Here is a 27559-nt window from a genome sequence, read left to right as displayed (position 1 = left end):
GGGGTTTCCCAACGTATCCAATAGCTTAGTATACCTCTGATTTATTTCTATTTAATCTAGAAAGAAAAAAAAAATCCACAACCTTGTCTGTATACCTGCCCTATATGTTTTATTTTGAAATGCTTACATTCTAGGAATTTACCAGGTGAAGCTATGTAAAAGATAAAAAGTGCCCTGTCACTTTCCCACGTGTCAGCAGCTTTGTCCTCTCATACAAAGTGTTTAATGCAACATACGCAGACTGAGCTACCTGCACCACTGAAAAAATGGGGTGAAGGCAATGCTATGTTACTGAGGGGTAAATTAGGTTGGATTAACCAAAGGTGTGAGTCTGCTGACATCACCTAATTACTTGGTAGTAGAATTACAAGTACTGTCTCTCCACTTTAGATTTTACAGTTAGATTAACTATTGTGCATTATTATGCTCCAAGACAAGCACTTTGGTGTAGGTAAAAACCAACCCAATCTTTTTTTTTTTCTTTTCTTTTTTTTTTTTTTTTTTTTTTCCTAATAATGGGTAATGCCATGTCCTAATTTTAAAACTGGAACCTGATCCAGTAAGAAATCCTCAAACTGAGGTGTCTCAGGCTACAGAACTGTATTTCATGGTATTCTGGCAGCAGTGCAATCTTTTGGAATAATGTTGATGTGGTTGGTCAGCATCACTGGAAAGAGAAAACCTTATTCCCTCCTCCTACCCCTTGCTTCAGGCATGTGCTCTGCCATTTGTCTTCCTTGAGCTTTGGTATTTTTCAAAGCCCTTACTAAGTCAAAATTTGACTCACTAACCTGCCAAAAAGACTGGATAATTTTCTGTGGGTTAGTGAGTTGAGCTGAGTTGGGTTGGGTTGAGTTGAGTTGAGTTGACTCAACCGGGAGCCACTAAAGACCAGAGCAGGCACAAGGGTGAGGAGAGGTTCCTCAGAAGAAGGCAGGAGGAAGCAAGATCTTCCCCTTAGAGCTGTAAGGTATTACACCAGTTCAGTTGTTTGTTAAACCACACCTTGGGAGAAGATGGTAAAGGCCACTTGCTTTGGATATTCTATTTATTTTCTTTTTTTTTTAAAAGTAAACTCTTCACTGACTATCAACATAATTATAGTAGAATTCTTCATCCTGTTTACCTGACTACTCAGTTCTTTGGAACACATAATTTAATCAGATTTAAATTAAAATTTAGGGCGGTTTTTTTGCCTATACATAGCTGAAGGATCTAAGACAGTTTAAACTTTTGTTTGCTCAGATAAGAGACAAAGACTGGAATTAATCAGTATCCCACTATCAACCCCATGAACAACATACAACAAAATATGTATTATTAGGCAAATAAAGGTGAAATATACATTTAAAAAAAGCAGGATAGAATACTGGAATAAAAATATATTTAACCCAGAGCTAATTGATCTCTGATTTAAACAAAAAAGCTAATTTCATTCTGATTTTTTTTTTAAACTCTGCAATTCCTAGAAGAGCCTAGTTGGAACAACTAACTATTTTTCATTAATTTTTCAGTTTCTAGCTTTTACATTATTTTTTTGTTTTGGTTTTTTTTTTCACTCCAGAAACAGGAGCATTACAGCTGGAATATCTATTACATTAATGATGCTTTGACTTAGGAATATACCTACAGATGTTAAATTAATCTAGTCACATTTTAGTCACCTTGGAGACCTATCTACAGTGTTTTCTTCTGAAGTTATTCACATTTTATTTGTCCCTGTGGCTCATGAAAGTCAGGCTGCCTTTGGATAAATTCTGGTTGATTTCATGTTTTTTCTCAGATACCCACTCATGTCATACATTTGAAAGCTGTGTATTGTGCTATCGGAGAATGTACTTTGAAATTAGTTTTAGAGTTGGTTGCTAACCTATGTGGCTCTGCTTTTCTCTTCTGTAAACAATGTTAAGTGGTGTCCAATTGGCCTGAGCTCAGCAAGGCTGCTCACTAGATAGCCTCCAGGTAGGGTTACTCCGTAGGGAAGGGTCAAACCCTACATTAAAAGAAAAGATTGGGAATACAAAAGTATGAAAACCTATGCTGACTGCTCCTTTGGAAAGCTGAACTGGATCCTGTTCAGTCAGAAACAACAGGCTGAACCCTGAGCAGCCTGTACCTGACACCAGGTTTCCGACAAGCTCTTGGATACAAAAAAGATTATTGAGCAAATATGTTTGATACAGACGTCTACTATTTTAGATTTTTTTTTTCCAGTCCCTATCACAGTCACCACAGGGCTTGTAAAAACTAGGTAGTTCAATTGTAAGGCTTTGTTGTTCCAGCATAATTAAAACATACTTTTGAAAAATAATTTCATGTGCCTTAGGAACGCCCCCACCTTTATTCACTGGATTAATCACTTGGAGCAATGTGCTAAATACACTGAGCCTTTCTTTCCTGGGGAACACAAGGATCAAACTTTAATTCTTGGCAGCTACATCCCTCATGCTGTGCATACTGTAACCTGCTGCTGTTATTTTTTAGTCATTACTGCAGAGCAGAGTCCTTTACAGCAAATAAAGGGATAACTCCTCCTGGAGAAGCTCACAGCACAGCAGGAGATAGCACCCAGGAAAAGTGGGGGAGCACAGGGGTCACAGTAAAGGTCACGATGAAAGCTTGACTTGATGTGTATGTTTTATTAATGCCGCTTTGGACTTTGGACCTCATCAATTTTTCTGGGTGGTATTCAGACTGAGGTTCAGGAGTGGGAAGCTGGTATGAAAAAAAAAGGAAAATAATCTACTGCTGAGATGTAGCAGATGCAGAGACATCTGAGGGAAAGAAACAGAGACCTTCAAATTATTCTTCGTTGACAGTGAATAACTTTGGGTGAAGCCAGGAGGCAGGACAGCTATTGACACTTCTGCCCTTTAGGCTCTATTGGTACCACTTAACCTACCCATCCAAACCTAGTGAGAGGATTTTATCTCTTTTTATGGGGATTCTGAGAAATAAAGATGTTGTGGTTATTTTTTCCTTGCTAGATTAGCCAGTGTAGAAGCAAGACAAAACCAGGAAGTTATTTTAAAAACCCCAGATCCAACAGAATTACATTCTCATCTTCCTCCCATATAATTGCCAGAAAGTATCAGTGGTCAACACAGCAAAACTACAGCCCATAAGACAGCTGGTGGGAGGTCACTTTTTGTGCAGACCACATAACAAAATTATAATCCCTGTCTTGGGGATGCATGTACTTCTTTTTATATATTTCTTTTCAGAAAAAAAACCCCCAACAAACTATCTGCTGTGGCATAGCTGCAATCATCTAGTGTTAATAATTCTTCCTATTTGCCAGCAGACACAGAAACAGCACTGTTCACACTCAGAAGTGTATTGTCAGTGTGAAGCCATCATCATAAAAGCATTTTTAAGAATTCAGCCCTCCAGAGCTCAGGGAGGATGCTGGCAGGTTGTACTCAACAGTTGTTCAAGACAGTCCTCTAAATATTAGTCAAAGTGAATTTAGCTACTGCAGGTTTTGCGAGGACTATATGTGTGGAATAATTAAAAAAACCCAAACCACTACCAAATAACTTTTGTGTTAACCTCAGGCTAAACACATCCTCAGCCCCACGGGAGTTGGTGGACTCTGAAGCCCAAATGGGTCCATAAGCACATCTTTTTCAGCCATACATCACAACTTGGAATGACACCTACAGTGCCCCGAACGAGACTGTATTGTAAACCACTGCTGTAAGTACAGTGCTGTGCTCTCCTGAGCATCCAGCAGCCACACAAGAAGAGGACCTATGCAAGTCCTATTAGTTAGGATATGTAGCTGTGCACTAGGCTTTACCTTCTGCTGCTCTTCAGAAACACAACTTTTAGGTATGACTCTTTCCAGATGAATTTGCTCAGCTTATCTATCTCATGGACTGGGTTTAACTGTGTTGTACAAACTGCAGTGCTTTCATACTCTACTCTGTGTTATTTTTCCATGTCCTAGCACCATAAGTGAGGTGGCTTCTTGCCAACATCATGGTATGGAAGAAAAGTGACTTTCTGTAATTGCTTTTTCAGTTGGATGCAAAGCAGATGTTGGTACTGATAAATGAATTATAAAGTTGTCCACAAGGATAAACATCACTTGTTGTTAAGCTCAGAATATACCAAGGTGCTTCTGAAACTAGAAGATAGTTACTATTTAATAAAAAACAGAACAAAACACCACAGTAAAACCCATGCACAGTATGTATCGTAAAGATATCAGGCCTGATGAAAAATCAGTAGGAGTTTGATGTAACAGGTTATATTTTAGAATGACTTTTTAACATCCAATGTATTTAAATGACATTTCAAAAAAAATGCTGGAGCTGCTCTTCTGAGGACATTATCTGAAGTGGACAATGCCTTATGGCACAGACAGCAGAATCTGAGCAATGTAGCCATCAAAACCACTGAAGTAAACCCTAAATCCAGTTTTAGCAAACCATAAAGTAGTATTCTACAGTACTCCCTGAATAGTTTCGTATTACCAGCAGCAGGTTTAAAATAGCAACATGGCAATTGTGCCATCCTCTAAAATGATGATTCTATCATAACAAAAATATTTGCATGAAGCAAACAGACATTGAGTAATTGTGGACTTTCGTACTGGTGAATGCCTTGCATCAAGCCATGTTAAAAACAAGGTAGAGAGACCAGAAAAAAAAACTGGGCAGAAAATGACTTGCACCCTTTTTCAGTTCTGCTACTTATAAGACTATCTGTTTTTCTAGGAACAAGGACAAAAAAGTCTTACATCTCTTATCAAAAATCCCCTTCACCAAAAGCCTAACCTCTCAGAAAATTAAAATAAAGTTGTAGCACCTAGGTTCTTCCTCATTCCTAATCCATTTGACAGACACTGAAATTTTGGTGATTTTTGTTCTGTCTTCTGAAGGGACTGAAGATTCTTTTGTCAGAGAAAAGAAGATTCTTCTGTCAGAGAAAGAAAATAGCCCAATCTCTGATACTGTCTGTGGGTTTCCATGTTGGGCCCAACCCAGAAAGATGTTCTGAGTCTACAGTGCATTTGCCTGAATTATAATCCCTAGAAGAAAAAATGAGGGTATCTGTCTCTTGAAGAGAGGGCAGACTAACGTGGCTAACATGAAGAAATTTAGGATACAGTCTCCCCATGTTTAGACTCTGAGGCTGGAGCCACATGAATTTAATGTCTTGATTCAGTTTCGGCAATTTAAAAACCATCCTTGCATTCCTTTCCCTTTCTCTGTTCTCTTGGGAACTACAGCTCCAGGAAATTACCATCTCCAAGTGGCTTCTTCTTTTTTTCTATGTTTGTTTGTGTGGTTGGGTTTTGTTTGCTTGCTTGTTATTGTTTTGTTGGATGGTTTTATTGTTTGGTTGGTTGTTTTTTTAATGAAAATGGCTTAAAACCTCCAACAAAATTCACAGTTCACCTGTGAATACAGGTGATTTTACAGATTTCTCTAAAGCTGATTGCAGAGATTTGGTGACTATCCAGGCTCTCTGCATATTCACTATATTATTTCTTTTAAGACTGCAGTTGCACATAAAATTAAAAAATAAACCCTAAACTTCCTTAAAGATGAAGTATTGTGTAAAATCATGGTGGATCTTACCTTTCTGCTGAGCCATGCTCTAGTAACACTTTTTTTCCTCACTGTATAACACCAGTATCATTATAGGAATCTTTTTACCAAGGGAAAAGCAGGTTTTAGAACATAATCAGGTAATTTAGAAGGGTCTTGAGCCACCAAGGGAAATGGACTTCTGCTTCTGGATGTTCCCTTGGGTCACAAAGGCAACCAGCACCATTACAGGTTTGCCTTTTAACTACTGGTAACCTGAATGATGCATCACAGAGCTTCCCTGACCTCCAGAGCAGCCCTGAGGTTGGTCAGCTGCTGTGATGAGGGTTTTGTAAAAAAAAAAAAACAAAAAACCAAACAGGTTTACAAATAGATTCAGAAGTGGTCTGGATTTTTGAGAAGAAAAGTGAAATTTCTGGAATTATGATCTTGGAAATGATAAAGATTTGCTTTAATTTCTGGACTTCAGCTTTCCACTGTAATTTGAACGTGTCTCTCATTGTCCTGGAGGCTGATTCTCTATTAAACAAAATGAACACAGACCAGGGGAAAGTCCAGGAAAGAGAAGAAGACAACTGCCTTGAGAAGAGAGTAAGATCCTTTAAAAGCTGTTTTTTTAATCAATTATTGTGTTTATCTAATTGGTAATAAAGTTGAATCACTCTCAAATTCAGAATAGGCACATTTTGAGTTTTACAGTGATTAAATTTATGTCATCCCTCAGCCAGTCAGGATTCTAAAACATTGCACTGAAAGTCTCCTGCAATTTTGTGTGGAGGCACAAGGCTGAATTACAAATTCATGTTCTGTATTTCAAACACACCTGGTAAATACTTTTTAAACATTGTGATGACAATGAAGAAAAGACTGTGCTCTAGGACATATATAATGATTGCTGTTCCCTTCATAGAAATCTTTGTAAGAGAATTTACTGCATTCTCAAAGAAGTAGTGAAGGAAAGGGCAAGCTTTGATGATTGTCTCTGTGCACAGATATTCTGCATATGAAGTGGAATAGATTCTCAAAAGAGAATCTGAATTCTCTCCAGAGTTTCCTGGGGAAAAAGTGTCTCCAGTGAAAAAAACAGCAAACCAAAGGTTGAAAGGTAGCAATGCTTGGGGCTGATTAGCCTGCATCCAAAAGGCTGTGTCCAGAGCTTGTATCTTATTACTGGATGGTTTCTGACAAAACATTGAACCCTACTGGTCTATTAAAAAAAGGAAGGACAGCAGAGATGTGGGGTTTTTTGTTTGGTTGGTTTTTGGTTTTGTTTGTTTGTTGGTTTGGGGTTTTGGTTTGTGTTTTGTGGCTTTTTGTTTTTTTAAAATTCTTGTATAAAAAGCAAATAAACCTGCTCTTGCTTAGATCTGTGGAAGAGGGGCATGTCATGAAAACAGCTTCATGAAAGAGAAGGCCAAGTGAGGAGTTGCCTTCCTTTTGGTGGGTTGTTTTGGTCCTTTAAGAAGCACCATTAATCACTTGGATTCCGTCTGCATGCGTTTCCAAGTGACTGTAGGGCTGCTTACTAAATACCTGTTGCACAGGCTATCACATGCCATTGACCCTAGATGGCATCACCATAAGATCATTTAATGAGTATTCCTATGGAGACCTGGTATTGGGAGTGCAACAGCATAGGTGGAGCTCTGCAGAGCTGGATGCAATTGCAGTGATGTCACCACCTGCTGCTGTTTTAGCTAATTGATTTAAATAACACCTTATTTTAATTAAGTTCTCAGTTTTTCTTTGTCACTTTAGAGCCTTGCTCAGCAAATCATTATGTTATGGTCCTGTGTAAGAATAGGTATCTACTCATGGGCTGTAAAAAGATTAACTATATGGACCTGAAATGGTTGTTTTATTGGTGTTGGTCTGTATGACTATTCACTGCTTTTATTGGGACAGACCAAACCAAATAAACTTTTCACATTCTTCATATTTTTATGCAAGGTAGTATTAGCAATTTTCTAGCTAATAAGGAGTTTGGGAGCATGCTGGAAAATTTGACTTACTTTAGCAGAACTGTTTCTATGCAGACACACACTGTATGTGTGTCAGAAAAATAACAAAGCCTGATTTCTCATGTATTTTGTGCAATGGGAACATGAGCTGCTCACCTCCTCTCTGAGATCCTTTAACTCTGTGTCCTTTTTTTTTTCAGCCTGTCATGACCAGCACTTCTCCAAGCTGGTCTGGTTTTTTGAAGATACCAATCTGAGACAGGCACAGATTACATGGGCATCATGTCTCGATGGGACTCAAGCTACAGAAGTCTGACACAAAATTCTAACTATATTCTAAGTGTTCTAATTTCTAAAGGGTCTCAGTCACATCTCTATTTATACCTACATGTAAATAAATAAAAGACTAATTTTAGGCAGTTTGCAGTGCTGTTTTTTTTTTTTTTCAGACTGCACAGCACTAATGGTAATTAATGGCACTGAAGAGAATGATAAACACCTGACCTCTAGTGGCAGCTGTCTCACAAAGAACTGTAAAACACACCCCATCTGGGAGAAGAGGGTTGGAAAGGCAGAAAAATAAGTGGTTATAGAGTAAGATGGATTTGTGAACTGGAGCCTGAACTTTCATAAGTTTCTTTGTTAATTTTTGTTTAATTATCTTTTTGATTGATATCCCAGTTCAGAATCCAGGATATTTTCACTTCTGAAACTTTTATTCTCAAATCTTCAGCATTTATTACTCTACTTAACAAGTGTGTGCATGGTCATCCACAAAGAGGTTTTGCAAAAGAAATACAGCAACACCGTTAGAGGTTTCATATCTTCATATAGGATTTTTTTAAGGTTTGTCATTTTTTTTCCCTGTTTGTGTACAGAAGGTTATTCAAGAAACAGATTGGGATCCTCATTAGGCTTCTTCATTCCTTCTCCTCAGCTGACACATAACATTTCCCCAATGAAAATACCTCCTTCACTATCAACGCTCTGTACATCAAAGCTTTCATTCCTGTTGGGCTAAAAATACAGAAGCTATTCCATAAACAAAGGTCACAACCTTTCTAATCAAGTGATTAACCCAAATATGAAATCCCCTCCATGAGACTCAACAGTCTTTTTTTTTTTAACTCCACAGGATTAAACTTCAAAGCACCAGTTTACACAAAGTTTCTCCTGAGCCAAAAACATTACTGCAAGCTAAGGATAAACCTACTTTTCATTGCAGCTTTGTGGAGCCTGCAGACCACTGTATCAGTGGTCTGCTGCAGGACTGGAGCAATATCAGTTTCAAAGGTTCATTATTTTTTGAGTTGGAGTTAGAATAACTTATGCTTATTTTCAGAGGCTGGAATTAAAATTAAATCAGGTGTGACTCATATTATTTCATGCATTAAAAACTAGTTGGTGCAGATATATGAAGATACACATATATAAAAGCAGCTGTGATAGCAAATATTTTAGCCCACATAAATGATCAAATTAACTGGGACATAATAGGGGTAGTTTTGTGTTTTCCTTATGGCTGACAAGTGCTGATTTGAGAAGGGCATAGACCAAGGACTACTTTGCTTAAATTTAACATTTCTCATAAAGCCCTAAATATTTATCACAGTTATATTTAAATATCCTTTTATGTTCAAGCCATTTATATGTTCTCTATTCAACAGAAAAATTTCTTCAGTATTTTCTACCTAGAAGCCTCCAGGAATCAGGCTGTTCTTAAGTCTGTCAAGACCAGTTCAAAATCTCCTTCCTTATCTTCAAGGTGCTTTGGCATGAGCCCAGTATATCCAATGGCTTGTCCTACACAAGATGTCAAAATTAATTAACAAAAAAAGATGTGAATTTAACGTGAGTATAACTTGAATATATATAATTTCTCTACGGGCACTCATTTAGAATTCAGCTGGCCATAATTACCTTAACTTAATTCCCCCTCAAGATTAATTAAAGTGAAGTAAACTAATGGTTTATCAACATGGGAGAGACACTGTACAATAAGCTTGGTGTAAATTTACAGTTCATCTGCTACTTTGCTCTGACTTGCCTTGTGGAAATACAGCATGCCCTCAAGGTGCCTTTGTATGAGGTAACTTACTTTTTTTAAGGAGAAAAAAAAAAAAAAGCTATGCATGGAAGTACAGGCTGATTGATAGCAGGTACAGAAGTGACTGCATTTAAACAGCACAATGTGGAGAAAGAAGGTCAGCATTTATCATCTGTTCAATTGAAGTTTCTCTACTATCTTGTGACCATAAAGGCACTTCCCATACCACAAGGTCTGTTTTGGCCTAGAGAAAGCAAAGTAGCATTTGTGGAACAGGCAGGAGATTAGTACCAAGTACCTCCTCTATCATCAATTCATGTTTTTATGCACTCTTCAGTAACTTCACCATGTAGGAAGAGTGGAGAGAAGCCTTAGCCACTTCCTAATTAAACTACCCAAAAACAGTTACATCCTTTAAATTTACATTATTACCCAGCTTGGTTTAACTTTAACTGAGTATATCGGTGTTAGTTTTCCCTTAAATTATTTCCTATGTTTCTTTATTCATCAGATTTAACAGCATTTTCTGTTAGCATAAACAAAGCAAAGCCACAAGGAATAGGGAGAAATATCCCTACTTGCAGCCCCCTCCTCCCCCTTTAAATTTAATCAGCACGGTCAGGCAGCCTCTGACATTATTATCCAGTTATGAAAACATCCCTGGCCATGCTCATTCAGCCATTTCTGCTCATTTTTCCAGGCACAGAAAGTTTGTGCTGTAGCTTGCCTTGTCAGATTTGGAGCCCTTCCAGCCCCTGATGAGCATATTAACAGTGCTCCCATTCATAGGCGAGAGCCTGCCAGTTCTATCTAATTTTAGTTAAGTTGCTATTTATAGTCAGATTGCTGCCTTTTTCTCTTGTGAAAGCCTTGCAACTGCTCTGCTCGGAGGGAATATGTTTTTGTGCTGTTTTACTTGGCACACCAAACGTTCAGGGTTGTAATTTACCTAAAGTCCAAAATACCCCACAGTCCTCCTAAAGTAACAGCACTGCTCTGCCTAATGATTTACACCAAAAATATTGTGACACACTTGGCTGTTTGTTTCTCCGTCCACTGAGATGCTTATTCTGTCAATATTAGGGGCAACCCTGAAGTCAGATGGCAGTAAAAATAGAAAAATCAAAGCCTGTGCTAAATATTACAATATGCAGAAAGGTTTCAAGGTCCAAAGGATGGGACAGTGGAGGAGAATTTTGGGTTGGATTTCTCTATGCTGTAACACCTGTAACACAGGTCAATAGGACAGCATTTTTTCTGTCTTGTTTTAATGTACAAGAAAGCTTATTAATAATGGTAGTTATTTTTCCACCTTTCCACCAGTGTTTTGTGAGAATTTATTCACTAACTTCGGCCAAGAAGTAACGTTAAGTGCCAAGAAATATTATGGGGAAAGGATTCCCCAAAGTAGAGTTGGTGGTGAAATTTACATCTATAGGTCTTTACAACTTAGGTATTCCATTAATGTACTAAGAATATATGCTCTACTATGTATGAATGTACATGTGTCTGTGTATATATATATATATATATATATGTATGGGAAATTGAGAGACAGCTGAGAGGGCACCAATATTAGTCCATTTTATCTTGCAGTGAACCTGCACATGAGAATTATGCACTTCAAAACCATCTCTTTTAGAGATAAAATATTTAAAATATACATAGCCTAGTGCTGCAAAGTCTCATAATGATCCTTGGGCTAGCACAAGTTGGGGTCTCCCAGTTAGAAAGACACTTCATTAAGTATTTTAGTAATTGATAATTTGTTCCCAGGTTGTTTGTTGGGTTGTTTTTTGTTTTTTTTTTTTTTTGACATGACAGGATGGGGGCTGAAAAATGTTGTGGTTTGTAAGTTGAAATTGGGGATCATCTCCTCCTGGAATTTCAAAATGAATTCTGACCTTGCTAGAGCAACTAGTCACAGAGTTTCAGCCCAAATTTGGGCTTCAAAATACCCAAAATTGGTAGTGTCTACTTTTAGATATGAGAGTCATAAAAAGTCAGAAAATAACCTTCATATTCATAATTCGTAATTACGTTCTGATTCCTACATAATATGGATGCGACGAGAAAGGAGCATTGAACCAGCAGAGATTTTGGTTCAGCTGAAATTACTGTTCAGCCTGGCATTGGGATTATGCCTAGGCAGAGTTTAACTGGAACTGAAAAGTAGTTGAAGAAAGAAATAACAGTGTAATTCTGTGGCTATTATGGCTCCCCAGACCAAAAGGAAAAAAAAAAAAGAAAAACAACACAAAACAACAAAACAAAACAAAACAAAAAAGAAAAAAGATCTCTATTAATTTGTGGCTGACTGCTTCACATGATAAAATCCATACCTGCCAATCCAGAGATCATGGGCTGGCAGAGGACTGTCATTTCCTTAAATTTCAGAGGCAGACGTGTTTTGGCTGCACGGTTGTATCAGTAAGACTGTACTTCTTGTACTTCTCCCTTCCCTCCTCCTCCTCCTTCTCCAGCTGAGCACACATGCTCCAGAAAAACAACTGGTTTCAATGTTATTGCAGATACAAGCTGCAGTGTTGCTTAATCAGAATTACAGGTAAAGCTGTAGCACAGCTTTAAAAAGGACCCTAGATTAACAAATATTTATATTAGGTTGAGCATGATTTATGGTGGATGAGGATGTTCCTTGTGTGTTACTGGCAGGGTGACATTGAGAAACCCTTGCAGCTGCAGGCTCATTTTGTTAATTTTTTTTTTTTTCTTAAGGGGATGTAGAAAGAGAGGTGATGCAGCATGCAGAGGTGATGGGATCAGCTGAGGGCCAGGAGTGTCACTTTCAAGCTCTGGTGTCACTGGCTGACTCAAACATCTGCAGGGTGAGTACAGAACATCCATGAGGGCTTGGTCAGCCTGTGCTTGGCATCACTCAAGTCCTCAAAATCTTCAATGAGACCAAGGGCATAGCATCCCTTCTGCCAGGTGCCCATGCCACACATTTCCCCTTGTGCAAAACTGCCAGCTCCTCCTGTACTTTGGTCAGACCATGGCCAGAAAATCACCCCTCCTCACAGCCCATCTGCTCTCCTGAAGGCTGCTGATTCCTGGGAGCACGCTCTGCTTTTCCCCTCCTCTACCTCACTGCGATAGATTACTAACCCTACTAACCCTGCTACAACCACAAATCAAGTTATTTTTTAACAGACTTATTTCCTAAGCTTTGGTTTATTAACTTCTGAGAACCACCTTAAAGCACAGTTTTCACACAAAAAAAGCCCAACACACTACAGTTTGATACACTTTTACTTCACAGGCTGTCAAATGTCCCTCCTTGCACCACATCAAGCTATCTGGTTTGCTTACCTGGTGCTGCTTTGTGGCCTCTGTTAAGAAAATTAATTCCACTGTCCTTGCTTGCATTGCTGTGCTTTATGTGTCTTTGTAGCATTCCTCAAAGAGCTCACACATGACTGCTCCTCTCATAAACTGTACTTTTCTTCTATGTTGCTGCCCATTACTCAATTTTTCATCGTTAGATTCAGGACCAATGTGATTTCTCTTCATAAATGGCTTTAACAAAACCTAATATATCACCATATTTTGCTCTACAAACCTACAGATAGAGTACAAAAATCACATGTGGTGACCAGCCACGGAAGCTTCTCCTGCCACCAGCTGGTGGGTTGGGGCTGGGTTTTGCAAGCACAATGTCTCCATCTTCCTTGGATTTTATCTGGCATTGGTACTCCTACTCGTGCCAGGCATTTAGAGTATTGATGAATATAATGACAGTGACTTTATGGAATGATTTTGAAATAGTCACCCAATATCAAATTGGTGACATTTCTCATGAGCCTGCAATATTTGAACATGTTTTCCCTTATGGAGAAGATCTGCCTGATAGCAAGGCAGGGATTGTAATTTCAGGGAAGGCTTTTACCTACATGTTGAAATAAAACATTTTCTTCTGAGGCTAATTTTGGCTTTTCTAGTTAATTTTAAGGTAAAGCAATCACTTCCATCCTTCCTATCCCTACCTCAGCTCTTTATGTTTTAGGCCTATTCTGGGTCATTTTTCCCAAACCAAGAGCAGCAGAATCATTCCATGGAGTCTGGACTGATGCTGTGTCCCTAGAAAATTTAGACTTCAGTAGTAATTGCCTTCCACTCTCTCTTACAAAACTCATTTTTCGGTCTCTATTAGCATCTCTATCCAAAATAAAGAAAATTTGGAATACTGGCAAGACCCATAGCTCCATGTCAGGGGATCTTGACAGCTTTTAATTTCTTGGAAACCTGTAATTTCCTTTCATGAGTTCCTTGCTGCTGCAGTTTCTTGGTGCTGGTGTGAGCCAAAGCAGCCAAGCTTTTTTGTTCTTCCCTTCTGATCAGCTGGCTGGTGGCTTTAGCTTTCCATCTTGTCTTTCTGAACTGGCAGTACTGCAGTGAGGCTTCTGAAGTTGCCCCAAAGATTTTCTCTCTTCACTTCTGTATTGCTTGGAAGCTTATCTTGGGAAGCTGCTGTTAATTTAAATATTTTTAGAAAACTTCCAGCTCTTTAATAAAGATTATATTGGTCTTTTTGATTTTTGTGAGACTGAAAGATTTTATCCTCTTTAGCCCTGGCAGTTAATTACCTTCCAAAATCTTGCATGCTATTTCCATTAGGAAGGGTAACAGAAGAAGATAGAACCAATACTTCTGGTTTTATACATATATAATCATATTTATTTACCAAGAATGTACTTTAAGTACATGAAAAGCACTTCCCTGCTTGCATTTCTGTTTCTGCCCTTTGTCTTGGACACATTCAGCTCCACCAAAACAAGGACTTGGCTTCCACATCTGCTGTCAGACTCAGGAAGTCCATTTCTGAGGCTTCAGCTCACAACCTGCCCCAATGTCACCACACTGATTTGCATCTCTCATGGTGGCATCTGCTACTTCAGCTTTCCATAAATGAAATGGATGAAAGGAGCTGTGATGTCTGCAACTTTCAGTGAGGTTTGTGGCTTCCTAAAGATCGAAGGCACGATCAGAGGTACACAGCCTCAAGCATAACAGTGTATTACCCCTCTAAAATATGAAACACACTATGGATATGAAATAAATTACCACAGAGAGTTAAAAGATTAGGGAAAAAAAGCTCACTGTAGTAGTTATAAAGTATTAAGAATCTTGGTACCATTGCTAAACATCCCAAAAGCAAGGTAGCCAGCAGGCTACAGTCTGTAAATGTTACTTGGAAATTAGGAATTTTTGTTCTCTCTGTGCAGCATGTCTTACTCCAGTCTGTGTATGTAGCTTACCTAATGGGCACATTAAATCTCTCTCCACGGCCCTGTCCTTGCCAGGGTTGAAGACTGTCTTTTCCATCTTCCCCACACCTTCTCCATGGAAGCACATTGTCTTTTTAGGCAAGGAGAACATCAGTTCTGTAACATTTTTCCCAACCAAACTCATTAAGCAGTTTTTCCATGAGAATCTAAGTGCAGCTTTTAAGATTTCATGCTGTGTAATTCCTTTGTGAATAAATTCTTCCCCTGAAAAGTTGAAATTGAACCAAGCAGCTTACTGCTTACATCAAAGCCAATACAAATAGGCCTCCACCGGGGACTGAAGGAAGCAGCTCTGCAACTCAGATCTTGGAGGGAAAGGAGCACAAAGTTGAAACAGAAATATTTAGAAGTGCCAAAAGGGAAAGTAACTCTTCTTTTAAAGAGCAGCTTTATATTAAGTCAGTAATGCTGCAAAAGAGTTGAAACTTCTTATAAAGGCTCTATTCTACATGGAAAACATGTTAAGTAAGTAGGAAGCAAGAAAGGAAGATGTTAGGACAGATTCATATTGGAGGATCATAAACCATAACTAAAGTTTCAGGGCTTTTCTTTATAATTTCTACTGCTTCTTCACATGTATTTTTATGTAAAACTTCCTACCATTTTAGGTTTCTCACTTTCTGTCTTTTGTCACAGAGCTTTATGTGCAGTTCATGAATCTCAGATGAGCCTCGCAGCTGAAGCTCTATCCCAGATACCGAGTGTTTGGAAGTTGAACTCCTCATTTTATATTTCTGATGCATCAGTAGATATAATACTTCCACATCCCTGATATGATCACTGATGCTCTAGTCTGAGCCTTCTCTAGCCTCTCCTCAGATCCAGTTTACTTCAGCTCGATCTGTTACACTAATCCAGAATTTAATTTTTCATCCTTGCCATCTTTAACACAGACACTGATGATTTTGACAGCACTCAAGTATCATCTTTCCCAGCAGCCTCTGCCTTTCTCTCCAAGTCCTCTCTGCCAGTTCCCCCATATTTACTTCAGTCTACAGTGAACATTTACACCTGCAAGGCAGTAACAGTGCTTCTAAAATGTCTTTTCCCCTGACTCTTTTTTCCATGACTCTCTCTTGAATGTTAGGAACTTAAAAGCTTCAACAGCTGCTGAATATTGAATTGCAGGAGATCCTTCTGGCTCTCGCTTGGCTTGCAGAATCTCACACACTTGAGAGTTCAGATATTGTTTAAGACAAACTCTCAGTTTGAAGACCAAGTCAAATGGAGTAATTTTAAGCTAATGTATACTCCATTCACTCGATGATGTCCTGTTGAGCAGAAGGAATTTGCATTTTGAAAACCTCAAATCAGATTTATCAAGCTCAGCTTCAGACTCTCTTCAGCATCAGGTTTCTGCCTCCCATCTATGCCAGCTCCTTCCACTACAGGTTCGTTTTGCCATCCTTCCAGCTCAACTAATTATTTTTCCAACCTGATCATGTTGCACACATGCGATCTCAGTTGCATTTTCGTCACCTGTTGAGTCACTCCCTGTGTCCTCCCTTCCTCCTGCTTCTAAATTTTCCATTTTCAGGATTCCCTTCTCCTTTAGCAGAAAATGAATAAACCTCATCATATTTGCTCTCAACTTTATCTTGGCTTGTGGTACCTTTAGCCTACTAAAAATTTGATTCAGCATCAGATTGAACACATTTCAGGGCACTAAGTACAAAAAGCAATCCATTAGTCCATACCCAGACATTATTCAGTTTTTCAGGAATTGTTATATAGTTAGTCTATGTTAGATAATGAAAACCTTAAAATAAATAAATAAAAGTCTTCAGTACACTGACTCTTATTCAATCAGAAGGAATATAAGAAAACAGATAGAATTTTCTCCCCAAAATGTCCATTAATAATTATTTCTTTACAGCCTATTACTATGCTCTGAATATTGGAATTTCTTATATGCTTCAAACTCATTTTCCCCAGCTTCACTCTCCATGTCACTCTGCTTGTGGTGGGACAACTGCCATGAATAAACAGAAATAGGAAAAAACCAAGTAAACTGCAATAGGAAAAGTAAGGAAGATTAAAAAAGGCAAAATTTGCTTTAGGGCCTGTATTTGATGAAATAACTGCTATTCAGGTTTTGGCTTTTTTTTTGCTTTGTGTTCTTTCTTTTGGGGTCTTATATTTGTATTAGTTTCTTGCAACAGAAGTGAGTTAATCTGTGGTTCTGAACTTGTTTTAGTAGAGAAAAAAATTGTGTATTTCCAATCTGAGTTTTAGATATTTTAAAATGAAATCTTTTATTCCAAACATTTGGAATTTTACTATTCCATCTCAAAACAAACTTGAAGCACAAGTAAAGTGAAATCCTCTAACTGTAAGCTGTATCTTCAGTTCCTTTGATTTGTGTGATCACTACTGCAGCAAACAGAGCTCCAGCTGATCACAGAAGTGTCATGGTTGGAAAAGACCTCTAAGATCACTGCATCCATCTGTCGAACCACCTACCCACCCCTCTCTTCATCCCCCAAATAAAATAAAAAGAAATAAAATAAAATATCTATACCACCATGCCCACTAGAGCACATCCTGAAGTGCCTCACCTACATGTTTTTAAATACCTCCAGGGATGTTGACTCCACCACCTCCTCCACCAGTGCATTCCAGCACCTGACTATTCTCAGAAATAAAATTCTTCCTTTAGGAAGATTTAGTCTAAACCTCCCCTGGTGCAACTTCAGGCCATTTCCTCAGTCCTGTCATTATTCACTTGGGAGAAGAAGCCAGCACCCACCTCCCTGCAACCTCTTTTCAGGTAGGTATAGAATGCAATAAGATCTCTCCTCAGCCTCCTCTTCTCCAAACTAAACGTTCCCAATTCCCTCAGCCTCTCCTCATGGGGTTTGTTCTCCAGACTCTTCACCAGCTTGGTTGCCTCTCTCTGAACTCACTCCAGCCAGTCCACATCTTTCTTGTAGCAGAACTGAACAGATATTCCAGGGGTTTTGCTTTGTGCTGGGTTTTTTGTTTTTCTTTTTAAAAGCCACCCCTTAATACAAAATGCAGTTGTCTCTTTTGATTTCACAATAGCTAATTAGGGTATGCTTGATCCAATAATCTTCTGGATGTCTCTTAATAAATCTATTAATGCAAGACTTATCTTTCTTGATCTAATCAGGTACACATTGGCTAGAGATATATCACCATGTTTCCTAGAGAATGCAAGAAAAGTTTTGGCTATGAAGACTCCATAGTTCACTCTCATTTAACAATGCAGCAGCACCATGCCTAACACTGCATGGATATAAATCAACAAAACCCACTATAAATAAAATGAAATTAATGGGTTAATTCTTGCTCAGAGATACAAGACATTTTCATTTGGTAACCAATATACATGACCTTTAATTTTTGAGAGGTAGCTAGAATTGTTTACTTCATATTGTGTCAGAAGCTCTTTGCCTCTTGAATATAGCTTTAATATATTTCATGCCAGAACTCATCTGCTTTTTATGTATTTTTTATCTTCTGGGGAAAAAGTATTTTATTTTCTGAGAAAGTGAATACAACTAAGGCTTATTCTCAAGTCCCAAGTGATTGTCCTCCCCTTCACTTTTCAGGTTCAGAAAAATCAACATCAAAATATTGTTGGTCCAAAGTCACACAAACTGCCAGTGTCAACATGAACATACTGATTAGGACAGCTAATGTATATGTAACTCTACTCAGGAATTGTTAGGCTACATCCTGGAATTTAACATCCACTTTTGGCCCTCCAGCTCAAGATACTGAAACCCGGAGAGGGCCACTGGAGAGCCACCAAGATGATTAGAGGTTTGGAGAACCAAGCTTATGAAGAAAGGCCAAAGGAAGTGGCTTTGTTTATCCTAGGCAAGAAGAGACTCAGGATGGATCTAATCAGTGTCTCTAACACCCAAAGAAGATTAAGGGAGTGGAGCATCTCCCTTATGAGGAAAGGCTGAGGGAGCTGGGTCTCTTTAGTTTGGAGAAAAGGAGACTGAGGGGTGACCTCATCAATGTTTTCAAATATGTAAGGGGTGAGTGTCAGGGAGATGGAGTTAGGCTTTTCTCAATGGTGACCAGTGATAGGACAAGGGGTAATGGGTGTAAATTGGAGCATAGGAGGTTCAAGTTGAATATCAGGAAAAATTTTTTTACTGTAAGGGTGACAGAGCCCTGGAACAGGCTGCCCAGGGGGGTTGTGGAGTCTCCTTCACTGGAGACATTCAAAACCCGCCTGGACACGTTCCTAGGCGATGTACTCTAGGGGGCCCTGCTCTGGCAGGGGGGGTTGGACTAGATGATCTTTCGAGGTCCCTTCCAACCCCTAGGATTCTATGATTCTATGATTCTATGAAGATGCAGAGAAGGTGTCTGTCTACACATTAATGTCATCCATGCAAGGATGACATTAAAGGTCCCTTCCAACTTAAACCATTCTATGATTCTATAGAGATGCTCTCTTCAAAGTGATTCCTGGTGGCCAGAGAAGAGGCTATGGGCACAACTTGCTTCAGGGGAAATTCCTTCTGCATATACAAAAAAATTAATTCTTCAGCCAGAGGACAATGAAGCACTGCAATAGCCTTCCCAGGGAAGTGGTGGGACTGCTCTTGATAGCAAGATTCAAGACTTTGCTTGACAATGCCCTGGATAACCTAGATGTGGTGCTGCTTTCAACAGCAGTTTGGACCAGATGATCTCCAGAGGTAGCACCTAACCCTGATTGGACTTTCGCGGGAATCATTTGCAGGGCTCAGAGCATCACATCCAGCAAGGAGCTGCAGGGCATGGGGATACGGAGGGAGAAGGGGCAAGCTCAGGGTGAAGCATGTAGTGTTAGGCCAGACTTAGGGCATAAATCAACAAGAAACTGCTTTTCATTGAGTATTTATAGGACAGGTTGTCAAACGTTGCTAATATGAGCAGAACTTGCCTGGTGCTAAAGCATTTCCCCAAATGTGCCAAGCTTAGTTACAGCCAAAATATTATCTATTGCCTTAGAGCTGTCATACCCATTGACTGCCAAATGCAGTCCTTCCAAAGAGTTCAGCAATGCCTGGCTATTTAGAGCACAGGAAAATATTGCTAAGTCTCTAAAATTAGGTAAATAACTCAACTGCCAACAGGCCAGGCATGTAAAGCAAGGAGAGATCAGTGCATTTAGTTAACAGAATGGGTTTTTTGTAGTGTGTGCACAGGCACTCACTGGATACTATCTGCTGAGAGACTTCTTAAGTGAAATTGAAATCTAAATCATCCAGTGTCTCCAGGAAGAAGCCTATATATATATATATATGTATATATATTTCAGATGCAAGAGTGAGAGATTGCGTCAGCAGAATTTTATATATATATATCAGTTTGCTTTTAATTAAACTTTTTGCTTGGCTCTGGAGTCTGCAGCATTTATTGCAGCAAGGGAATTGTGGTTTACTACAGCCCATGGTTGAGATTAAGTACTCTGCAGAGCCAGAAGAGTGTTTACAGGCCTTCATTATTGATTCATGGGTATTTTCTGTTTGTAGCTACGGAATAGGAAACTGTCTGTAGGAGGTTTGTTTTTGTGGGCTTTTTTCCCACTTATAGAAGCTGGATCTAGATTTACCACCAAAAGAAAAAATGAACATTTTCAAAGTTTAGAGCTGATCAGTAATTTCTGTTATTATTTTACCAGTAGTATGGTCAGTATTTGAGTCTTTTGTTGCATGGGAAACAAGAGGGTTTTTTTCACCTGAAACTATTTAGTGTAAAGCAACAGCAAGTGTAAAAGGTTCCCTCCCCTCAGCTGCTGTTTGACAGTAAACCAGTATCTGACAATTGTTACAACATTCCCTAGCCATGCTAAATAAAAACTTCAGGTTTTGTGCCCTTAAACTTACAGTAAGTCTTGGTATATTTGCATACAGTGTTATCCCTGTCCTACAGACAAAGATATCATGTGCCCCTTTCTATGGTGGTGCAGTATTTTGGCCTTTCCTTTATTTAAATATGTATACCACAGCCCAGCAAGAAGTGCCATACCATTTAAGCTATGACTTTATGCTTTCATTCTATCATAAAATCCAAGCCATGTGTCCCACTGGAATGGTTATAACTGAGCACACAAATCACCTGCCAGGAAGAACAGAATCTGAGGAACATCTTCATGACTCTTGAATAGGTGAAGTACATTATATTACGCAGGTAGTGAAACATAATGCAAAAATTACTAAATTTTACCCCTTGCAAAGTCTGCTCTCAACATGAGGCTGCTTTCATCTGGACATCTGCCCTGGGCCAAAGTGGGGGAACCACACAAATACAGCAGCTTTGAGATTTACCTTCCCCATGTTTATTGCCACAAAGTTCTTTGCAAACCAAAGAGAAAACCATCTGAAGGAAAGCAGGTTTTTTACAGTGGCAGTCAAAACTCCTTTAAAACAGTGCTCCTACCATAAGAAAGGCCTTTCACAACTTTTAAACTTAAATGAAAAACTCTGTTCATGAAATTAGCCTCTATCCTTCCAAGGATCTGTCCCTAGCTAAAGAGTGCTACATCTTCTGTGGTTGTACACACACACCTCTCATTCCTCCTGCTCTTCAAGCTGTCAAGGGCATCATAGCACAATCAAAAGAAATGATCTCCACTGTTTAACCTTAACAGCTTGGAAAAAAGCATCCCTTTTTGATCATTCTGAAGCTGCCATTCCCTAGGTCTCTGACTCTACAAGGCAGGATGCAGTTGTTCCCTGCTCGCCTCCACAGCACCAACCATCAAAGACTAAGCTGAGGACCACCACTTAGCAAATACATAGCATCTTCTGATAAGTCATCAAAACAACATGGAAAAAACCCAAAGGAGGCAGCATGCTTAGCTTGTACAAGGTCTTGCTATCTGTCATTAGCGATACAGCACATCCAAAATACACAAGAACTGATTTAGGTGTTACACTTAAACGCATATTAAAATATTAACATTTCAAAAAGAGATTTTTTTCATGTCATCGTAACAGCACATACTGTGAAGAAATAAGCATGAGAAATTCAGTAAACAGTTGGAAAACAGTGATTTGGGGAACATAAGGATCCCTAGGTTAGTGGGAAGCCACTCATCTCCCTTTGCAGCAAAGTTCCATTACTCACACTCATTTGGATACCATTTGGGAGGGGATCACACACCTCAGGACAAGATCCACCACAGCTGTCACCTTCTAGGGCAAAGCCCCAGGCCTTGAGGAACTACATCTCATTGCTGAGAAATGGCAGCAGGGGTGGGTAACCAAGCAGTGTACCAAACCTCGGGCAAATTATTTCCCAGAAATGGGTTACTTGTCTTTAAAGATACTCTGTACTGAAAATGAAAGATGCTGTGCTCCTAGCTTAATAAACTGGAGTAATCTCTGCACTCAGGTAAATAAATTTGTCTGCAGGAGACCCCCAGGGAGCAGTTTTGTGTTGACCATCAGTCCTGATATTTCTATCTTACATCTCATGACAGTCCCAGCTTCCAAAGAAAAGGTGCTTCAGATGTGGACTAGTGACCAGTTAAATTACCAAAGAGTCACCCAAGAGCACAAATTAATCTCACTTCCCTTGCTTTAGAAAGGGCTTAAAGTGTGACCAGCATTAAAAAGCTGTTGGAAAGTGTGCTACTTTGCAAACTTATGAACAGGGAAACTTTCAAAAACAGCCAAGCCAAATCAAAACAAAAAAACCACAACAAAAAAAACCCCACCACCAAAAAAAAAAAACCCACATCATGGGAACCTCGCTGTAGCCCTAGGCTGTAATCAGGATGGAGATAGATTTCTATCCTCAGAGAAATAATGATAATAAATGAGTGAAAAGGAGCACACTGCAGTGTGTCTTATTAATGAAGGGAATGATACTGTAGCTGGAAGGGATTACTGCACTCACCTAGGAGAAAAAAAGCTCCTGTTCCTGGCTTCTGTTTCATGACCAGGACCTCAGCAGTAGGTGTTGGCTCAGGAGTTATTTGTTGGCTGTAATTACAGCTTTCCTCCCTCTTGCCAGCTGTTTCACTTTGCATCTTGATTCAGTGTTTAATGCAGGCCACGGGCCCCCAGGTGACTCTGTGCAGCTCTGCCCTCGAGCTGGGGTCATCCTCCAGGTGCTAAAAGGTCTCACATTATCCATCTGCAGAATGGCAGTGCCTCCATTTTTCCTATATCCTACAGTTTTGGAATAATGGATGGGTAAATAATGCTATAAAATAGAATAGCTTACAGCCTTCCTTCCCTCATCATACCACCGTATCAACGAAATCAGACATAGCTTTGCTCTTCTCTGTGAAAGACTGTCACAAATTACTCTCCTTCAGCACCAAAAAGCAGAGGAGCTCTGTAGGACATCATTGGCTTAGAAAATCATAGGCTGGTGCCACAGTAAGAGATGGCATGAGATAGGAAGCCTGTTCAGATGAATGTGGGGTCCCTACCTACCCTGGTGCTGCATGTCTGCCGGGCACTCTGTGTCTAAAATTGATTTAATTCACCAGCAGTATTTTGGGATTTCCTCTGTTTGCTAAATGATAATAAAAGCCATCCGCTGGTGGCAAAGGGGGTTACAGACTCCTCCCCAGCCATCGGGTAGGGCTGCCTGAGACAGCCAAAATCCACTTGAGATTGAAAAGGTGTGAGCAGTAAATAAAAGGAAATCCTGGATCACCGCAGAGTGTTCAGCTCCTACACTTTGACCTCCTCTGCTCCCCTTCCATATTTTCAGATCATATTTCTCTAAGTGCTGCCTGGCTTAAAAGCCATCATAAATCTGTGGCATGCAGTAAGAATAACAGGGAAGACACCCTGTAATAGAAGGGGCTATAACTCCATTGCAGGCACTCAGAGCGAGTCGTAAATCAGCGCAGTGAATCTGTAGCTGGGAGAAGCTGAGGCTGGGAAGGCAGCAGCACCCTGGCCCCTGCCTGGGCTCCTTCAGGCTGATGTGAGGAGCCCACCTGCCTCCCTGCTGCCTTACCAGGGCAGGGTGAGGAACAGCCTTTCCCTCCCCTGCTGCAGTGGAGGGTCTTACATGTAACCCCTTAGTAGAGAGCTGTGCCCAAATCCCTCTGCCAGCGGGGATCTCACAGCCTGCCCCAGCCCCTCCTGTGCTCCCGGTTCCTTTATCTCCCTCAGCCACCAGGATAAATAAATCAAGGTAGAAACTGTAAGGATGCCAAGGGTAACGCACCCTACGTGTTTCTGATTATTAAAAAGGTGATCAGTGATTAACCCAGAGCACCCAGAGGAGAGTTCCTATGATTCTCCAGGATCAGAGGGTGTTAAAAGCATTTAAAATAAATATTATTTGGAAAAAAACCCATATCTTACTACCTTTCAGGGGAGTAACATGCTGAATGTGACACAGGGCTGCAGGTTTGTGTGTCTGGAAGTTGGAGCAAAGCCCTCACCATGCACGTTGTGTGCCACGAGGTGTTTACCTTCCCTTGGCATCATCTCTAAGAACAAAGTCAGCGTGTGTTTTGGCTGACATATGGTGAAACCACATCTTGTTTTTCAGCTGCTGATGCTAAGACTGGTTCAAATAGCTGTAAGCAGGAATACACCATCATTTTTTTTTTTTAAGCTGTTTTAGCTTCATTTGAGCAATGATCGTTTCTTAGGGTGTTTTCATGTACTCACCCGAACTGATGTTATGTGTAGCTCCTTCATAAGAAATCTGGGAAAAGCTTGGTCTAGTGTGAAAAATCTTTCTGAGGGAGATTTTCCTTATTCTTGGTTTGCTTGAATTTTAATAAAATTTGGGAATGACCACCTTTTTTTTTTTTTTTTTTTTTTTTTTTTGTCGGCTAGTGCAATACAATATTATGAGTGTCTGTCTGAAATGTTATCTTTTCAGAAGGTTTGTTTTTGCTACAGCCAAAACTTCTTAATCCTTGGAAAAGCTGCTGAATTTCAAGGGGGAATGAAATGGAAACTCATTTATCCATTTGAGCTTCCAAACTCAGACTCTCGGATTTGGTAAATGGGCAAATAAAAAGTAAATCATTAAATCCTTGGCCATCCATCATTGTATTTGGACCATGGTAAACACAGAAAGAAAAAAAGAAAAAAAAAAAAAGAAAAAAAAAAAAAGAAAAAAAAAAAAGGGGGAAAGAAAAAAATACAACCAAAGTTTTGAATGTATTAAAACTTTAGAAGAAAAAGAGTTTTTATATTGTAACCATGCATATCCCATGCCTAGCCCCAGTGGAGGTCACTGGAATGAGCCAGCAAGCCAAGCCTAAATAAAAATAGGACCTATGGGATTCCCCATCTGATTTTCAAATAGCCCCAGCTGCAAACCCATTTGTCAAGCTTGCAGGGTAGCTTTTTAACAGATGTAAGAGACAGTACCAAACTCAAGTTAAATCCAGAGAGAAGAGCGTGCCTGTGTCCACATGGGAGTAATCTGCTCAGGAAGGACTGTAAAGACCAAGATTAAGTTGAAACCTCCCAGACCCTGCAGTGCTGCACGCTGTGTTCTACTCTTAAGATTTCCACAAAAAGTGGATGTTTCCATCACTGAAAGTGAGATGTTCAAAATACATGCCTTGCTGCTTGAAGGAAGGAGGATTAAGCTGCCAGTTTTCACAAAGGTAAATGGCAATTTACCTTATCAGGAATTATTTTGAGTTTAGATGTTTACATCGCGAAACATATAAGAAAGGCACATTTATTGTGTTCGTTCTAAGTGCATCAAGTGTTCCTCATTCTCTTCCAAATGTTAATTAAAAACAAATGCTAATATGTACACTGCTGCACACTTTCAGCTGATTGAGCGACCTTTTTAACACACTACTGCCTTTGTCTGCATTATAAAATCTCACTTGGGTTCCTCTAGGATGGAAATATTATTGTTTACATTTGCATAGGCAAGCTGGACAGGGAAAAGCTCAAGCAAGAGCCTCAGGCCCTGGCTGGAATACAAACATAAGCCACATCAGGGAACACAATTACAACTTGGTTGTCTCTTAACCTGGTTACTCACATGGTTTTGATTTGTGCTGGAGACTACTCATGAACTATATTCCACAGCCAGACAAAAGCATTTATACCATAAAATCCTTAGCATGACTGGTAATCATTACTGTTAATTGTAAAACAATTAAAAGTGACAAAATGACTTAGGAACACAGATCTATTTGAAAAATCAGTGGGTAATTTGGCCTAGGTTTTTTTTAAATATTTTTGTCTTGCTCTGCTATATTTTCTGTGAGATCTGGGCATCCAAGTCACTCAGTCCCAGGTCCTTGTAGACATTTTCAAAGGCTCCTATTTCCCATAGCTTTTGTACTGATAGTTAATACCTGGAGACCTTCATGGATGGCCTTGAACCACACAGACCTGAGCCATGGCAATATAGCTTTAAAATATATTTTTAATACACCTGTCATTCAAGCTTGGTGTACTGCTCTTAGGACTTAAGGCAAGTCCTTTACTTTTTACTTGCTCTAAATTCTCACAACTGGACTGCTGCTTTCCATCTCCCTACTTGGTGGAAATGTGAATTCATTGGGTGAGGCAACATCCACCTGCTTGGATGGTAATTTGTTGGTGCTGCTGGGCTAGAGCACCTCTCCTATGAGGACAAACTGAGAGAGGTGGAGAGGGACTTTTCACATGCGCATGCAGTGATAGAACAAGGGGTAATGGTTTTAAACAGGAAGAGAGTGGATTTAGATTTGACATTAGGAAGAAATTCTTCACTGTGAGGCTGGTGAGACACTGGAACAGGTTGCCCAGGGAGACTATGGATGCCCCATTCCTGGAAGTGTTCAAGGCCAGGCTGGATGGGGGTTTGAGCAACCTGGTCTAGTGGGAGGGGGTTGGAAATCGATGGTCTCTAAGGTCCTTTCCAACCCAAACCATTCTGTGATTCTGTGATGCTATGATATGTAGTTTAACAATGGAGTCCCAGTCAAATTTGTCTGTATAACCACTACTTTGCTTTCACTTGTCCCTTTAACTGAATTCTGTACCTTCTGTCCCTTCCCACCTTTGATTTGCTGTTTTATTTAATGACAGAAATTACTTAATTTCATCCATAATCCTGACAACTGTTATTCCCCCTTCATATTGTGAGAACTGCATAGTGCGAATTACAAAACCACCTTCAAGCCCAAACAGGTTTTAGATGCCCCATCTCTAGGTAACTGCTGTGCACAATCAGAGTCATATAATTACCAGTATGCTCAGATCACCAATTCTCTGAGTGGAATACATTGTTTTACCACTAAGAACTTCTGCTAATATTTTATTTTGTTCTCATTTTCTATTTGTCTCCCAGCACCATCCTGTGACCAGCACTGAGTGGGAAATCTCTTGGAGTGCAAGGGAAGGAAGGAATTTTTTTCTTTCATAATTAGCACCACCTCTCTCTCTGCAGCCTAAGCACCACTCATATTCAGAAATATGTGCTGGTGTGTCATGTTGAATCTGTACCAGCTCGTACTGGAATGCCAGCGAAGGACCTACTGCATTTTTGGATTCTCTCCCAATATAAATCCCCCTTTGTAATTTGCCCTTTCAGAGGAGTGTCCAGGAACTACTTCTGTGTTCAAGGTCTTTGTCCTCTCAAGAGCAGCCACAGAGGAACAACCCCAGCAGCTATGCACAGCTGCAATGCCAGATATTCACAAGTGGGGTAGGTACCACAGCCTCTTATTAGGGTTATCCAGACTGTCTGGAGTATTTACCTTTGCTG

General features: G+C 39.7%; 1 long non-coding RNA gene across 1 annotated transcript in view; it reads right to left on the bottom strand.

Annotated features, from left to right (window-relative positions):
• The window catches only part of LOC139791272 (uncharacterized), a 294536-nt gene that overhangs the window by 8048 nt on the left and 258929 nt on the right, over positions 1–27559 (bottom strand). The gene's annotated exons all lie outside the window — the stretch shown is intronic.

This window comes from Heliangelus exortis, chromosome 1 (assembly GCF_036169615.1).
Source record: "Heliangelus exortis chromosome 1, bHelExo1.hap1, whole genome shotgun sequence".
In the NCBI taxonomy this organism is placed as follows: Eukaryota; Metazoa; Chordata; class Aves; order Apodiformes; family Trochilidae; genus Heliangelus; species Heliangelus exortis.
The sequence above is the reverse complement of the archived record's forward strand: the minus strand, read 5'-3'. Positions and strand labels throughout refer to the sequence as shown.